Below are 13,091 nucleotides of genomic sequence, written 5' to 3'. Positions count from 1 at the left end.
AGCTTGGCATCATCTCCCATAAATAGAATACTGAGGAATAACAAAGCAACCCAGATTCCAAAATCACAGGGACTGTTTCTTCTCAGCTCATTTCTCAAACATAGGATGAGCGGAGACAAGGAAGGTATGTATTACAAGCAGATTTCCCCACTCCAAGAACATGAAAGCCTTATAATGAAATGAGAGGTGCAGGCAAATTCACAGAAAAACCTAAGTACATCCCAGAAGACCTCATCTTACAGCAACACTTGCCTCCATCTGCCCACACTCATCCACTTGACCATATGATAAAGGCAGAGTCCCCTGAAGGTATGCCCTTGTCCAAGGAACTACACCAACTCAAATCTGGGAGGAAGAACAGGGGAAAGTGTTTAACTGAAACCTAAATACAAAATGTAGTGCTTTGTAATCCAGTAGCACCTCCTACTCCGTATGTCTTAAGTGCTTTTCAAGCATGAGGTTTTTATTACACTCCTTTTCAGAAAGCAGGAAGCAAGCTGAGATAAAATAAAGGGCTTAAGCCTAAACTCAGCCAGCAAGGCAGGACAAATAGAGGGAGGCGCCCAGACCATTACTGTGAACTGGGCCTCTGATGTGTTTAAGGGGCTGCCAAGTTACCCAACTGCGAACACAACCTGACTTCAAGGAACAAGGTGATACAACTACTCCTGAAGAGGATGAGAAAGTGACAAGAAGATTCTCATCAGTGAATAGATCACTCTGAGAACACTGTCCCCCACCCAACCTTGGAGATTAAGGAAGCAGGGAGGGAGAAACCACATGAGCTCTTCACCACCCAGCTGAAGGCCTACTGCTTCACAGAACATCAATATTATAACTCTCACTCGGCTGGTCTGGACAAAAAAAAGCATCACGTGGGACTGACTAGTGAGACTGAACTTCTATAACAATTAACTGAGGCAAGAAACTATTCACCTACCCATTTTTTCCTAACAAAAAGTGAGTGTAAATACAATAAAGAATTTTTTATTCTCTCCAACTACTTCTGCAGTCAGTTTTATACATTCAAGGTGTTTGCTGACCATTAAAAAATATCATATGGACACACTGCTATATTTTAAGTTAAAAAAGAAAACAAGAAAAAAATAAAGTGATAATAATGAATTATAATTCATTGGACAAAAACAACAACAAAAAAAGATATGAACCCTATGTGTTCTCCTAGAAACTTTAGTTTTGTGCCTCATACAGCCAGGTCCATAATCCACGAAGCACTGGTATATGGAAGTGGGGGTGGGGTTGGAGGTGGGGGAGGGGTGGATTGGGAATTTGGGACTGGCAGATGCAAACTATTACATGCAGAATGGAAACAAGCTACCTGTATAGCACAGAGAACTATATTCAATATCCTGAGATAAACCATAATGGAAGCAAATATTTTAAAAAAGTATATGTGTGTGTGTGTGTGCAGCAGAAATTAATAACAATATTGTAAATCAACTACACTCAATTAAAAAAAAAAGAATTGACTTGTGTGTATGATTTTAGATAAGGATTTGATCTTACTTTTTTCCATATGGATACTTCAATGATACAGCACTTTTTGTTGAAAAGGCCTTTTTCTCTTTATTACAAAGCTATTGTACATTTGTGATAAACCAAGTCTTCATATATCCAAAAAAAAAAAAAACCACAAAGGACATGTCCTATTTTTTTTTTTTTTTACTGAATGAGAGATCTTTAAAATTCTGTAATGCTTTACAGTTTTCAAAGGTTCACACACATAATTTCATACAATCCCATAATAGCCCTTTTCCTCCCTACCTCTATATTGTCCTTCCCCTCCTGCCTCTCCCCAGTGGTAACCACTAGTTTGTTCTCTGCATCTGTGAGTCTTCTTTTTTGTTATAGTCACTACATTGTATTTTTCGATTCCACATATAAGTGATATCATACAGTACCCATCTTCCTCTATCTAACATGCAGTTAGCAGGATGCCCTCCAAGTCATTTTGCCTTGTGGCTGCAAAAGGAAAGCTTCCATTCTTTTTCATGGCTGAGTAATATTCCACTGAGTTAAATTCACCCATTCCAGTCCATTTTAGTTCGCTGATTCCTAGAATGTCAACGTTCACTCTTGCCATCTCCTGTTTGACCACTCCCAGTTTGCCTTGATTCATGGACCTGACATTCCAGGTTCTTATGCAATACTGCTCTTTACAGCATCGGACCTTGCTTCTATCACCAATCCCATCCACAACTGGGTATTGTTTTTGCTTTGGCTCCATCCCTTCGTTCTTTCTGGAGTTATTTCTCCACTGATCTCCAGTAGCATATTGGGCACCTACTGACCTGGGGAGTTCCTCTTTCAGTATCCTATCATTTTGCCTTTTCATACTGTTCATGGGGTTCTCAAGGCAAGAATGCTGAAGTGGTTTGCCATTCCCTTCTCCAGTGGACCACATTCTCTCAGACCTCTCCACCATGCCCGCCCATCTTGGGTGGCCCCACCAAGGGCATGGCTTAGTTTCACTGAGTTAGACAAGGCCATGGTCCTAGTGTGATTAGATTGACTAGTTTTCTGTGGTTATGGTTTCAGTGTGTCTGCCCTCCGATGCCTTCTTGCAACACCTACTGTCTTACTTGGGTTTCTTTTACCTTGGACATGGGGTATCTTTTCACGGCTGCTCCAGCAAAGCACAGCCACTGCTCCTTACCTTGGACAAGGGGTATCTCCTCACTGCTGCCCCTCCTGACCTTGAATGTGGGGTAGCTCTTCTAGGCCCTCTTGTGCCCGTGCAGCTACTGCTCCTTGGATGTGGGGTTGCTCCTCTCGGCTGCTGCTCCTGACCTCGGGCGTGGGGTAGCTCCTTCCGGCCACCACCCCTGGCCTCGGGTATGGAGTATCTCCTCCCAGCCGCCGCCACAAAAGAGTCCGAAATGCAGAACTTGGATGCAATCTCAAAAACGACAGAATGATCTCTGTTCATTTCTAAGGCAAACCATTCAATATCACAGTAATCCAAGTCTATGCCCAGACCAGTAACGCTGAAGAGGCTGAAGTTGAATGGTTCCATGAAGACCTACAAGACCTTTTAGAATTAACACCCAAAAAAGATGTCCTTTTCATTATAGGGGACTGGAATGCAAAAGCAGGAAGTCAAGAAACACCTGGAGTAACAGGCAAATTTAGCCTTGGAATGTGGAATGAAGCAGGGCAAAGGCTAATAGAGTTTTGCCAAGAAAATGCACTGGTCATAGCAAAAACCCTCTTCCATCAACACAAGAGAAGACTCTACGCATGGACATCACCAGATGGTCAACACCGAAATCAGATTGATTATATTCTTTGCAGCCAAATATGGAGAAGCTCTATACAGTCAACAAAAACAAGACCCGGAGCTGACTGTGGCTCAGATCATGAACTCCTTATTGCCAAATTCAGACTTAAACAGAAGAAAGTTGGGAAAACCGCTAGACCATTCAGGTATGACCTAAATCAAATCCCTTATGATTATACAGTGGAAAATAGAAATAGATTTAAGGGCCTAGATCTGATAGAGAGAGTGCCTGATGAACTATGGAATGAGGTTTGTGACATTGTACAGGAGACAGGGATCAAGACCATCCCCATGGAAAAGAAATGCAAAAAAGCAAAATGGCTGCCTGGGGAGGCCTTACAAATAGCTGTGAAAAGAAGAGAAGTGAAAGCAAAGGAGAGAAGGAAAGATATAAGCATCTGAATGCAGAGTTCCAAAGAATAGCAAAAAGAGATAAGAAAGCCTTCTTCAGCGACCAATGCAAAGAAATAGAGGAAAACAACAGAATGGGAAAGACTAGAGATCTCTTCGAGAAAATTAGAGATACCAAGGGAACATTTCATACAAAGATGGGCTCAATAAAGACAGAAATGGTATGGACCTAACAGAAGCAGAAGATATTAAGAAGAGGTGGCAAGAATACACAGAAGAACTGTACAAAAAGGAGCCTCACGACCAAGATAATCACGATGGTATGATCACTCACCTGGAGCCAGAAATCTGGGAATGTAAAGTCAAGTGGGCCTTAGAAAGCATCACTATGAACAAAGCTAGTGGAGGTGATGGAATTCCAGTTGAGCTATTTCACATCCTGAAAGATGATGCTGTGAAAGTGCTGCACTCAATATGCCAACAAATTTGGAAAACTCAGCAGTGGCCACAGGACTGGAAAAGGTCAGGTTTCATTCCAATCCCAAAGAAAGGCAATGCCAAAGAATGCTCAAACTACCACACAATTGCACTCATCTCACACGCTAGTAAAGTAATGCTCAAAATTCTGCAAGCCAGGCTTCAGTAATACATGAACTATGAACTTCCTGATGTTCAAGCTGGTTTTAGAAAAGGCAGAGGAACCAGAGATCAAATTGCCAACATCCACTGGATCATCGAAAAAGCAAGAGAGTTCCAGAAAAACATCTATTTCTGCTTTCTTGACTATGCCAAAGCCTTTCACTGTGTGGATAACAATAAACTGTGGAAAATTCTGAAAGAGATGGGAATACCAGTCCACCTGACCTACAGCTTGAGAAATCTGTATGCAGGTCAGGAAGCAACAGATGGAACTGGACATGGAACAACAGACTGGTTCCAAATAGGAAAAGGAGTGTGCCAAGGCTATATATTGTCACCCTGCTTATTTAAGTTATATGCACAGTACATCATGAGAAATGCTGGGCTGGAAGAAGCACAAGCTGGAATCAAGATTGCCGGGACAAATATCAATAACCTCAGATATGCAGATGACACCACCCTTATGGCAGAAAGTGAAGAGGAACTAAAAAGCCTCTTGATGAAATTGAAAGAGGAGAGTGAAAAAGTTGGCTTAAAGCTCAACATTCAGGAAACGACGATCATAGCATCTGGTCCCATGACTTTGTGGCAAATAGATGGGGAAACAGTGGAAACAGTGTCCGACTTTATTTTTGGGGGCTCCAAAATCACTGCAGATGGTGATTGCAGCCATGAAATTAAAAGATGCTTACTCCTTGGAAGAAAAGTTATACCAACCTAGATAGCATATTGAAAAGCAGAGCTATTACTTTGCCAACAAAGGTCTATCTCGTCAAGGCTATGGTTTTCCAGTGGTCATGTATGGATGTGAGAGTTGGACTGTGAAGAAAGCTGAGCGCCGAAGAATTGATGCTTTTGAACTGTGGTGTTGGAGAAGACTCTTGAGAGTCCCCGGGACTGCATGGAGATCCAACCAGTCCATTCTGAAGGAGATCTGCCCTGGATGTTCTTTGTAAGGAATGATGCTAAAGCTGAAACTCCAGTACGTTGGCCACCTCATGAGAAGAGTTGACTCATTGGAAAAGACTCTGATGCTGGGAGGGTTGGGGGCAGGAGTAAAAGGGGACGACCGAGGATGAGATGGCTGGATGGCATCATTGACTCGATGGATGTGAGTTTGAGTGAACTCCGGGAGTTGGTGATGGACAGGGAGGCCTGCCGTGCTGCGATTCATGGGGTCGCAAAGAGTCGGACATGGCTGAGCAACTGAACTGAGTATTCCACTGTGTTTATGTACCACAACTTTATCCATTCATCTGTAGATGGACATTTAGGTTGCTTCCATACTTAATGATGCTGCTATGAACAAGGAGTGCATGTAACTTTTCAAATTAGTGTTATTGTTTTTTTCAGACATATTTCCAGGAATGAAATTGGTAGGTCATATGGGTAGTTCTCTGTTTAGTTTTTTGAGGAATTTCCATACTGTTCTCCACAGTGGCTACACCAATTTACATTCCCACCAACAGTGTACAAGGGTTCCCTTTTTCTGCACATCCTCATCATTCTTTGTTATTTGTGTTTTTTGATGACAGCCATTCTGACAGGTGTGAAGTGATATCTCTCACTTTGGCTTTGGTTTGCATTCCCCTGATGATTCATGATGCTGAGCCTTTATTCCTGTGCCTATTGGCCATTTGTGTTTCCTCTTGGGAAAAATGTCTATTCAGTTCTTCTGTCCATTTTTCACTTGGGTTGTTTGCTTTTTTGGATGCCAAGGTATATGAGCTATTTATATATGTTAGATATTAACTCCTATTGGTCATATCATTTGCAAATATCTTCTCCCACTTCAGTAGGTTGTCTTTTCATTTGTCTATGGTTTTCTTTGCTGTGCAAAAGCTTTTACATTTAATTAGGTCCTGTTTGTTTTTTGTTTTCTTTGTTTTTGTTTCCTTTACATTAGGAGATGGACCTAAAAAACTACTGCTCCAATTTATATCAAAGAGTGTTCTGCCTACATGGTCCTCTAGGAGTTTTATAGTATCCTGCCTTACATTTCCATCTTTAATCCATTTTGAGTTTATTTTTTATGTGGTGTTAGAGAATGTTCTAATTTGATTCTTTTACATGTATCTAGGACACCTTGTATTTTTAAGATTAGAAAAATGATTAAATTGCTAACATTAATAAAGAGTTTCTCTCTTCATTCAAGCAGACTTCTCACTCCCCTCCTTGACAAAGTGCACTGAATAGTACAGAGCATGATGTCCTAATAAAGGCCACAGAGAAACATGAGCTCAGTCAGTAGAACCCACTCCCAGAGAATATATTTACTTATATTCTTGTCTCACAGGTGGCAATTCCCTTTCTGACCAACTTTCTAGAAAAAAACTTTTCTTTTTGCAAACCACTAATTAGCTAACAAGAAGAGTCTCATCAGTTGAGATCAATATCAATCAACATCAAATACTTGATGAGACACGTGGGAAAGATCAGGTCTATTTGGTTTATTTTCAAAGTCTTTATCATCTACATCACTGCCCACTTTCTTCTATAAATATATACAGCTTGAATAAGAGGCTGTGCAGAAGGATATAAGTTAACTTTCGTATATCTAGAGATTCTAGGACATTTACCATTAGCACTTTTTATTCTAAATACTTTATATTTCTGAGCATGACACGCATTCTTTCAAGTTGAGCTCATAATATGATTTCCACTGTACAGATAAGGAAACTGAGGCATCAAAACAGTGGTTAGAGAGCTAATTGTCCTTCACAGTTAGGAGACTGCTGTTGACAGTACTAAGAGAGACAACAAGGCAAGTCAGTTACTGAGCTGGATTAAACCTTCAACTTCTCCTAGGTTTATGCTTGATCAGGGAATCACCTTGTCACTCCCACAAGGTCACGGAGGTGGGTACACTTTTTATAATGTTACTGACTTTAAAGGAGTCCTATCTTTATTTAGTTAACCCTTTATCTTGGCCCTTCCTATTTGAGATCAGCTGTCTACATATTTCCATGTTTCGAGTATACTCAAGAGCAAGACTGCAAAGAATACAAAAATAAATCAGGACATAAAGATTATCAGCCTGAAAGCCACTAGGAGACAAAAGAAACTGCCCCAAGGAACAAGGGAAATTAACATTCTTTCCTATCCACCTGGCAAGAACTAAGATCAAAATGAACTGTTGGCAAGCTCTGTTAACATGGAAGCATTAGGACTGTAGGGATCCTATAAAATATTCTAGCACTATTAATATTAAGGTTTCTAAGGACCCTTTTATCAATGATCATTCTTCCCCATTAATACAATGTTTTGTTAGAGTCTCCTTATCAAGCTGCCTTGAATTCTTTCTGGAAAAAAAATATGGAATGAATGAATGGTTGGATAAAGAGTAGACTGTGTGCAAGCTTTATGCTTAGACAGACCATGGCACTGAACACCGCCTTTGACATTTGTTGCTGCTGCTGCTGCTGCTGAGTCGCTTCAGTCGTGTCCGACCCTGTGCGACCCCATAGATGGCAGCCCACTAGGCTCCCCCGTCCCTGGGATTCTCAAGGCAAGAGCACTGGAGTGGGTTGCCATTTCCTTCTCCAATGCAGGAAAGTGAAAAGTGAAAGTGAAGTCGCTCAGTCGTTTCTCACTCTTAGCGACCCTATGGACTGCAGCCCACCAGGCTCCTCCGTCCACGGGATTTTCCAGGCAAGAGTACTGGAGTGGGGTGCCATTGCCTTCCCCGTGACATTTGTTAGGTCATGTTTATTTGACATTGAGAAGTTACTTAGCCTCTCTGAGTCACTTAACTTCTATGAGCCAAAAGTTCTCATATGTTTAAAAAATAAATAATAATATCTCCTCTTATGGTGATTAAATGAGACTACATATAAAGCACTTGATACATTGTAGACATTCAATAATCAATAGCTATTAATTAAAGCTTTTCATCAACCTAGATTACCAATAAAACCATTCAGTATCAATGGGAGGTGGGGGAAAATAAAGCCTGACTATCATGTATAAATAAAGCATTCTATTAAAGCATTTTGAAAATACTTTGCATTTATTACTTCTATGATTTAGTGGGCCACCAATAGATTAAATACATGTTCATCTTCCTTACCTCTTTGTGAAAAGAACAATTCATTTTACGAATGTCTTTGGAAAGAAATAATAAAGTTTAAAATTTCTTAATCTAATTCTCAGACCCTACTAAGTGATTTAATGCAATATCAATCTTAAATTTTAGTCAGTATACAGTTTTTTTAAGAAGTTAAAAATTCTTCTATTAAAACACGAATTCAAATCTAATTGAACCAGAAGTCATGTGACATTAGTATGCCACATAAAACCTTTGAGCTATGACTTCTCACATATCTAACAGAAGGTTGAAGTAGGTTTCTAGTGCAACTGTTTTCTTTTACCACACTGTACATTTTGTGCGTTAAATATGGGTAGTGGTGGGTAGTAAAAGTTGCTGAAGGAGGAGAGGGAAAAAAACAAACAAACAAACAAACAAAATGTCACTGTTCTTCAGAACTGAAATATATTATCCAGGTCATGCATTCAAGATCTAAAATTCTCTGGTACTCAGAGGACAAGGGTAATATCATATACATCTTTTTATCTCTTCTTCATCCCCATCTCAGCATAAGTCTTTCTTTAGAGTAAATATTTAATAATATTTGTCATTGAAGAAACAAACCAATGAACACATAAACTTCATTTTGCACAGTCTAACTGCCAAAGAATTGTCTAGGAATGTTCTTTTTTTGAGTACTTTGACTCCAGTGCATGAATTATACAACTATGATTTGCTCCTGGAGGCATCTCCAAGGTAATCACATGAGAATAAAGCATTCTATGGTATATAGCAGTGATGCTGACTGATCACAAAATGGAAGAAACTTAAAATTTATTCTAAAAGCAGTAAGTAAATGACATTTTCTGAGTTTTTATTTCAGATGAAAAGGCCCTGGAACAATCAGCAAAATGCCAAGAAAATTAATTCAATATATATGGAAGATAGACCAGAAAACAACCAACTTCAGAAATCTGTACAAGTCATGCGGTAGGGACTCAATAGTAAAAGACCAAGAACTTCTGTTTTAGTTTTACACTTGCTTCATAAAAAAGCCACAAACTTTGCAAAATATGCGATGGATACTTTCTGTTGGATATTTTTAATTTGATCTAATTGTTCTTGACAGTTTCCTTTACCACATCATGCATTATGCACATTTAACATGGGCAGTGGGAAGGGAAAACTATTCAAGTGGAAAAGGGGGAAAAAAAAATATTTTCTTTCAAAATTGGAATAAGCTATCCAGACAAACTAAGCTGTATAATTTTACATATGAAAAAGGAAATGAAGATGGCAAAAATCGTATTACATTTAGTGTTGAGAGTATTAATTATCTTTTGAATAATTCAATGGATTATCATACTGATAGTATATTTTATCTTTTTTAAATTATGGTAAATCAGTAGTCAAATTTTACTTAGGAATTAAGATAGTGCTTTATTGAAGACTTCATTTAAGTGATCTGCATTTAACTGTGGGATTGTAATGAAATTTATTAAAAAGTTTATACTCACAGACTTTGTTACCTTTCCCCACATCCTCACTCTCTACCTCTAAAGAGAGCTTTGCTTGACCTACTCATGCTTATCTTCTTTCCCACCGTCTAAAGAGAGTTCCACCTTACCAGTCCAATGCCCCTGCTCATATTTTCTGGAAATCAGAGATTTTCTCAGAGTAATCTAACTTTGCCTCAGCTACGTCAGTTATGAGTCCCAGATAATATCAATTTCTTCTTGGTTGACACTAGGAGGATACAGACCAGTAACTCACATGATAATCAAACTAGCTGCTTGTAGTTCTGAATATATCTATTAATTTATCTTTCAGATATCTTTCTAATACTATCTTTCAGAAAGGACAGCATGTGCTGTCAAGTGGCCCATCCAAGTCTTAACTCAGAGCCTGATCTAGCGAAGATATCAAGGCAAGCTAGGATTCCAAATGCAAGAGATCTGACCAGTAAATGATAAGAAAGAATTAATGATATAAAGAAGAGTTTCCATGAGGAGAGATTAGGAATCAAAAATGTAAGCACAGATAAGAGAACAGATAGTGAATACCTAGAGGCTGCGGGTATATCATTCAAAAGGATTTGCAAAAAAAAAACCATGAGATTGAGCTGGTGATGCTAGAATGTAAAGCATGAGTTTTAGGGCAAGGGTCAGCAAAATAAAGCCTGCTGCCTCCTTTTGTAAACAAAATTTTATTCAAACTCACACCCATTTATTTGCATACTATCTATGGCTGTTTTCCTACTACAAGAGCACAGCTGAGTAGATGCAATAGAAACCATATGGCTTACAAAACCTAAAATGTTTATTATCTGGCCCTTTACAGAAAAAAAATGTTTGGTGACCTCCAATTTGACTTTAGGAAACCGATGATTACATCATGAGAAAAAAAGTCTGATTTCATCCCTCATGTTCACACCTCAAATTATCTCACACTTTAGGTTATATTTGAAGTCATCTGAATTTCACTATTTTGTTGAAGTAATAAATTTGGAGAGGTCTGCTTTTTTCTGCAGATTGCTATACAATTTTTCATTTATAAACCTCATTAGATAAAGTATGTCCTTGTCTACTCTTCTGAAATATTAAGGAGAAAATTTCTTTACACATTTGAATTGTAACATTTTTGAACAAACCGAAATACTGGAAAAGAATTTGAGGAGCATGAAGAAAAGGAAAAAGCTTTTAGTGATGTATTGATGATGACAGAAGCATTCTGAAGCCAACCAAAGAATGAGTAGGTATTCTCAAAGTTTACTGTACTCCAAACCTTCTGGTAAGCATCTAGTTGTCCTTTAATTATGGCCACCAAGAGTAAGTGGTGCAGCTGCACCCTGTGACCCTCACTGAACAGGAAGCTCTTTCAGTGGTGGCCTCTCCCATCTCCAGTTCTAACCTAGTGAAAACCACTATTATAGAATGCTAGTATGTCGGGCCCCTTAACCTCATGACCTTTGCCATGGGCGGGACTCCTCGTGCTGGGGTCCAGCCCCGGTGGATCCAGGGACTAGTATGCCCTTCCAGAGAAGGCGGTGGCACCCCACTCCAGTCCTCTTGCCTGGAAAATCCCATGGAGAGAGGAGCCTGGAAGGCTGCAGTCCATGGGGTCGATGAGGGTCGGACACGACTGAGTGACTTCACTTTCACTTTTCACTTTCATGCATTGGAGAAGGAGATGGCAACCCACTCCAGTGTTCTTGCCTGGAGAATCCCAGGGATGGGGGAGCCTGGTGGACTGCTGTCTATGGGGTCGCACAGAGTCAGACACGACTGAAGTGACTTAGCAGCAGCAGCAATATACCCTTCAACAGTACATTTCTCAATTTTTTGTTGAAAGGAGTAATTTCTAAACGTTCTTGGATTCTTGGGACTAAAATTTAAGATGAGCAACCCAATAACATCTGTAGAATTTTAAAAAAAAAATCTCTAAACCTTACAAGAAGAATTGACTTTCATGTCCACACTGGAAAGTCTTGGCCTCTCACCCAATTTCTCTAGTTCAGTTTCCTCTAGTTCAGTTTCCAAAACCAAGGCCTCTCAAATAAAAGAGATGCTTATGATAGGCAGAAGAAAGAAGATGCCTACAGCATCACCACTTAGTAATGTAAATCTCCTCTCTACCATCTCCAAAAGGGAACTGGGGCCATTTACATACCCGTATTCATCCCAGTTTGTTTATTGGCTTCGTACTAGAAGAGTTTATTGAAGACTCAGTTGCAGGCTTTGTTGTGAGAAAATGCCTCCCAAGGTATGAGATGCCCTAGCATGTGGTCTGCATTCTGAATTCATCACCCACATATGATACTATTTTTCACATAGAAATGATACCTGGGTTCAGGGAACAAAGGATAAAAAAGGAAGTGGCAGTCTTCACTGTAAACTACCCATGATTCATAATCGAAATTGTTTTTCAAAACTAGAGGTCCCTGAGACACTACCAGGGAATATATGAGGCCAGACTAGTTTCATAATTAAATAAGATGTTATTTGACTTTTTCACAGTGTTGACTAGAAGAGGAAATGGTAACCTACTCCAGTATTCTTGCCTGGAGAATCCCATGGACAGAGGAGCCTGGCGGGCTACAGTTCATGGGGGTCACAAAGAGTCGAAAATGACTGAGTGACTTAGCACACACGCATGCACAGTGTTGACACTGGAAGCAATGGTAGATAAAACTTCTCGTGCCTTAGCATGAACCAGAGCAGTGGCTCCAAACTATATCAGTAGCCATTGTGTTCTTCACCTCCTGGCACTGGCAATAAGAAATAACAAAACCAGAAAGTGTCAATTCCACTTTAGAATGTTCTTGATGAAGCCATAAAAAATATGAATTATATTAACACTTGTGAATATGTGTCTTTTTAATATTCTGTGTGATAAAATGGGAAAGATACATAAAGCATTTTGGTAACACACTAAACTTGATGAGTTGAGGAAAAGCACCTGTATGATTATTTGAATTAGGAGCTGAGCTAACTTTCTTTACTGTGGAACACTATTTTTTTACTTTTTTTTTAAAAAAAAATGACTGACAGACAATCTATGGCTATTCAGATTGAGATTTGGGAAACATTTTCTTGAACAAAGTGAGTTTGTCACTTCAAGAAAAACAATGGAATAGTAGTTGTGGCCAATGATAAGATTTCAGCTTTCAGAAGAAATTAAAAATTTTTTAAAACTTATATCCACCACCATAAGTTTGACAGTTTTCTAAAACTTAAAGATCTTCTGATGAGATCAGTGGTAGTGTTTAGAAAC

Source organism: Budorcas taxicolor, chromosome 6, assembly GCF_023091745.1.
Source record: "Budorcas taxicolor isolate Tak-1 chromosome 6, Takin1.1, whole genome shotgun sequence".
NCBI lineage: Eukaryota > Metazoa > Chordata > Mammalia > Artiodactyla > Bovidae > Budorcas > Budorcas taxicolor.
This window is presented reverse-complemented; position numbering follows the sequence as displayed.